Here is a 5,856-nt window from a genome sequence, read left to right as displayed (position 1 = left end):
TGGTGAACCAGGCGAGGCAGTCATTTGAGAAACCAAGGCTGTTGAGTCTGCCGATAAGAATGTGGTGATTGAGTCGAAAGCCTTGGCCAGGTCGATGAATACAGCTGCACAGTATTGTCTCTTATCGATGGTGGTTACGATATCATTAAGGACCTTGAGCGTGGCTGAGGTGCACCTATGACTAGCTCAGAAACCAGATTGCATAGCAGAGAAGGTACGGTGGGATTCGAAATGGTCAGGGATCTGTTTGTTAACTTGGCTTTCGAAGACCTTAGAAAGGCAGGGTAGGATAGATATGTCTGTAGCAGTTTGGGTCTAGAGTGTCTCCCCCTTTGAAGAGGGGGATGACCGCGGCAGCTTTCCAATCTTTGGGGATCTCAGACCATATGAAAGAGAGGTTGAACAGGCTAGTAATAGGGGTTGCAACAATTTCGGCTGATCATTTTATAGCCGATGAGCCCGGCACAATAATGCACAACCCTCACAATGCTGTTTAACCTATGGGAACCCTCTTGAAATGATCACCTTCCTCTCTCTCAACCAATGAGCATACATATTGGGATGTATTTATATGCAAAACTTACCCACGTTCTCTTACTTGCTGTGTTACAGCAAAAGTTACTGACAACCCTCCACCACCAGATAAGGCCCGTCATTGGAAGTCCTTACTCCCAGCAGGTGATGAAGGGCAAATGCCGAAACACATTGGCTCTACTTTTAGAAATAAACGCTATTTTATTGAATTCTATTCTCCAAGTGTTGCTGAATCTCCTCTCTCCTTCCGCATAGGGCTACCTGCCATCAAAGCATCTGGCTCTGAGGACCATTCCTCAGAGATGAGGACATTCCTCAAACTATTTGAATAAATGTTCATATTTGCATTTTGTCTCTGTTGTTCATTCTGCCCTTGATTTAACTGATATTCATGTTTGTCTAACTCAAATTTGAGGCTGCCTGTTGTCAAAGGCATTACAGTCCATAGACTTTAAGTCAAGTCACATGCCATGCCATATTCAACAAAGCAATAGTTAATAATTGTTATGTCTTCATTTGAATGGACCTTCTACTTTTCCACACCCCTGTACTTATAGTCTGCACCGAGGAATTTGAAGAGGATTTTCCAAATTGTTGTACATGAAATTAGACCCAGTAAATAACACAGTGGAGAGAAAGGTGGCTCTCCCTCACGCTATGGATTGCTAATACAAAGGCGACACAAATCAAACGTTTATCAACCTTTCAAGTTGTCTAGTAACAGTTTATTTATTAAAGCGAATCGATAGTGCATATCTACGCTATTGTTGGCTGTCAGGCATGGAGACCAGCTTTGCTTGGGAGCTCCTCAGGCTAGAGGAGATTAATTGAGACTAGCAGAGAGCTCCAGCCTGTCTGTCTACAGTCAAAGAGCCCTTTCAGGCCAGGAGTGCCTCAATTTATAGCCTTGTGTGTAATGGTATGCATGAAGGGCTGTAGGAAGTCAGGCGCAGGAGAGCAGATAGTAGCAAAACGGAGCCTTTTATTTGGCGACCCAAAAGCACACGGCACAAACTAACACGAAATACAAATAAGGGTTTAACATAACCCAGCGTAACCAGCCTAATGTGCGCATTCATGAACAGATAAACAATCACTCACAAACAAACATGGGGGAACAGAGGGTTCAATAATGAACAGGTAATTGGGGAATTGAAACCAGGTGTGTAAGACAAATACAAAACAAATGGAAAATGAAAAGTGGATCGGCGATGGCTAGAAGGCCAGTTACGTCGACCGCCGAACGCCACCCGAACAAGGAGAGGGACCGACTTCGGCGGAAGTCATGACATTGTGTCTATTGTGAGCCTCTACAGGCATAGAAGAACTATACTGCTTTTCTTTTGATGATTTTGATATGTGGGGAAGACTAATGGGAATTCTGGCTGTTTGTGGAGCTCTGTTGCAACATGCACGGACTTGCACAGGCTTGTGGCACTATATCTGACATTTTTATTTTGGACTGTACACCACAGTGTAAAAGAAATGCTACTCATAAAGATACTGCACATCAATGTTTTCTGTGGGACTATGTATATTCATGTATAGTATATAACAAGTGTTTGATTACTGCTTTTTTGAAACAGGTCTTACTTTAAAGAGATTTTGGCAATATGTTGTATTTATTAAGTTCCTCTTCAACCTATGGAGATTACTACAGTGATAATTGTTTTTACGTTACTTTAGAAATAGCTTTTCAACTGCATAGTAATTAGTACTTTAAGTTATTAGACAAAAACAGTCCCTCACATGTTAATGCAATGTTGTTACTAGTTTTATTATTGTTACTACATGGGCATAAACAATGTAACGTAAGGTGTTACTGAGATGGTGCATATCAATGAGATCAAGGGTTGGGGTTAATTCCACAAATTCAATTCTAATTCAATTCTCTCTCCCTGTAAATTCAATTTCATTCAATTCAAATTCCAGGTCAATAATTGAATTCACAGATAACTAAATTCCTCTTAATTCCAATGTTAGGTAAATTCCAAGAATTTAATTCCCAATTCAATATTATCCCCAATAATTTCACATATTTCATTTCATTTCCGTCAGACTTTGAGGCTAATCATGTCACTGTTCAGAAAGCCTAGCTATACTAGAAATACATTCAAATTATTTAAAACAAATCCTGCAGTCTTTATTTTTAACTAAGTGCAGTAATTCTATTAACTGGGAAATGTAAAAATTAAATTCCAAAGACAAAATATTTTTAGAATTCCAATTCTAAACAGTCTTATTCCAATTCCATAACTTAAAGTGTTGATATTCGAATTGAATTCAACGTAAATTATTCACTTCATGAGTAAATTCAAGAATTGAATTGGAATTTTACATTCGAATTGACCCCAACTCTGATGGGATCACCTGTAATTCACAATGAAATACTATAATGCTGTGTGTCGAGGTTCACCATGCAAGTTATATAGTAAGTGTGAAAGTCGGAAATCTTAATTATGTCTACTGTTTATATTTTAAACGTCAACTAAATGCACAGCTCAAAAGTGACACTCACTATGACAAACCAGTAAAATACCAATAGATGCCTGATTGTGTATCAACCATGACCTTGAGATTTTCTGACTATAATCTTGGTGACACTGTCCCTTCTGCCACAGTTCAATGAACAATGGCTCCCTCACATGAACAACGGCCAGTTAATCATGGATGCTTTGCCTAAATGTAAATGTTCATATAGTCAGCAGGGGTGTTGGAGATAATGCAGCAGCAGGGTGAACCGGTTTATATGTTGGAGAAGGAGATAGAAGTTTCAGTTGTGGAAGGAAACAACAGCATATGGAGAACTTTTCTCTTTCTCTCCATTCTGGGGTTTTGATATGCATTGGTGAGTGATGCATTTCATATATGTCTTTGTCAATGTGCATTATAGGATTGGCCGTGTGAAAATTCTCAGCTTCTCAGCGCTTTTAAGCTATGCATTTAAAAATAAATAAGGCATGCATTTTCTGGGTGAAGCCTGCACGTTATCTTTTATTTATTATAATGCACCTGAAGTGAAAAAGGTCTTATTGATCAACATTTGAGACACAGGGAATCTGTCAAATATAATGTGTATACTGTAAATAACACACAAATATGCATTTAAGCTTACATCCTGCCAACTATGTGATTCCAACCTACTGTATAACAACACCAGACAATATTTGTTCAAATAATCGTATTTTTCCTACAGGGCTGTTAGACGCTCAATTCTTATTTTGTTACCTTGTGTGTTGTGTTTGATTGACATTCAGTAATAACACTTAAACTAATCGTACTCATCAAAATTAGAATCAAAGTATTGAAAGCAGGTACGTGAGGCGACTTGCAGATTGTGGTAGCATATTTCTGTGGCCTACTTTGAGAGCGTCGTTGAATACCCTGTGACAGTTGTGGTCTGAAAGCGCTTACTGTACATTTCAATATCCTTCATTACCATAATAAAAAGTGCTGGTATGAAAATCACCCAGTCTGATGGGGCATTTGTGGTATGCCATGATAATGCACAGCTTCTGAGCCCAACCATGGCAAATCTGACCAAGCTGTGTAAAGTGATGTGAAAAGACATGGTTGACAATGTTGTCAGTGAAATGCATCACAAATATGCCCCTGGGAATGTCTCACCGTCCGTTGGCCATCATTATAGTAATATATATGAGGCAAAAGCAGTTTAGGAACACACAGTACCTCTCTATGGCTTTAGGTTTGAGCAATAGTGTTACTACATCTGAACCCAATATGATACACATCTGCTAACAGAAACATTTTGTAAATGGGAACTGATTATACAAGCTTCAAAGATGCCACAAAAAGAGAGTGGGCTAGTGTCACGATTGTCGTAAGGAGTGGACCAAAACGCAGCGGGAAAACGTATACTCATCTTCTTATTTATTTGAAGAAGGAAAAACAAAATAAACACGTATACAAAAACAAACGACTCCAAACAGTCCCGTCAGGTGCAACAAACACTAAACCAGGAAATAACTACCCACAAACCCCCATAGCACAAACACCCCTATAAATAGGACCTTCAATCAGAGGCAACAAGAAGCAGCTGCCTCCAATTGAAGGTCAACCCAAAACACCACAGAAATAGACCAACTAGAAATAACATAGAAATACACTAGCATAGAACATAACCCAGACAACCCCGAAACACCCTAAACAAACACCCCCTGCCACGCCCTGACCAAACTACAATAACAAACAGGCCCTTTACTGGTCAGGACTTGACAGATAGGGCCTGAGTGAAAAGCTATATTGAATGCCCTCCTTAACGACTGTAGTTCATATACATAGAGCTTCATTAGAATTCAAAAGAGATAAATAGCCTAGCTGCCGAGGAAAAAATAAACAATGGGAAAGTGTTTGAAAAATGTGCTTGGCTTTAGTGTGTTTTAATGCTTGCAATATACATATGCAGAAAGGCTTATAGAAGAGAGGGGGGAACAAAGGGACAGGGCAACTGTTTTGGTCTATTATAGTTAATCATATGGGGTAGTGAGGGGTAAACAAAAGGCATCACTTATTTTAAATCCATCCATTCAGTCATCATAAAAGGAACTGTTCCACGATTTTGTCACGCTTATAGTCCTATACAGACTGTAGCAACAAAACAAATAGGCTGTATATTCTGTCTTGAAAACAAAAACACTATGGCAAACTGCCAGTATTGGAAAGTTTTTCCAAAGTCCAAGTCAATAAAATATATTTCAGAGTTCATACTATTGTCATAAATGTATCATCACTGAGGTTACTTTTAAACTTTCACACTTTCGAGATACTGTATCTCTAACTTAATCTATTGGTGGCCATTTTTGTCACATCCAGTGCAAATCTGACTGGTGATGAGAAAAACTGATGGATTTTGTGACACTATTGGCTAAGAGGCAGATTGTGCAAACGTAGGAGCTAGTCTAAGTCTGGAGACAGTGTTCTGCAGTACTGCAGCGTCCTACATCTGAAATGTGGTTCAGGGATCTGGGGGAGGTCATTGACCTGAAGAGAATGTGTTTAAGAGCTGAAAGACATGCAGCTTTTAATAAAACATGGAGACTAGGAATTTGCTCTCTGGAATACTGGCGGGATGCATTTGAATTCAGAGACTTACCCACTGGGCACACACTGGTTGAATCAATGTTGTTACGTTGAACCAATGTGGAATAGACGTTGAATTGACATCTGTACCCAGTGGATAGAGACTGGAGTTATTCCTTTGTTGATTGACCTGAATTAGAGTGTAAAGTATTTGCTTCACTGAGACGTCTGGAAATGGTTTAAAACGTCTCTTTCCACCGAGTAGGTAGTTAACAGGAGAGT

The 5,856-nt window shown here is 39.3% G+C and overlaps 1 long non-coding RNA gene across 1 annotated transcript; it reads left to right on the top strand.

The window, feature by feature from the left end:
- Positions 1–432: 432 nt before the first annotated feature.
- LOC115202742 (uncharacterized) lies at positions 433–886 on the top strand. The gene is made up of 2 exons (XR_003880041.1): positions 433–678; positions 790–886. It is a non-coding gene; the product is annotated as an uncharacterized LOC115202742 (long non-coding RNA).
- The last annotated feature ends 4,970 nt before the right edge of the window (positions 887–5,856 follow it).

This window comes from Salmo trutta, chromosome 12 (assembly GCF_901001165.1).
Source record: "Salmo trutta chromosome 12, fSalTru1.1, whole genome shotgun sequence".
NCBI classification, from domain to species: Eukaryota; Metazoa; Chordata; class Actinopteri; order Salmoniformes; family Salmonidae; genus Salmo; species Salmo trutta.
Note: the sequence above shows the minus strand (reverse complement) of the source record. Positions and strands in the feature narration are given on the sequence as shown.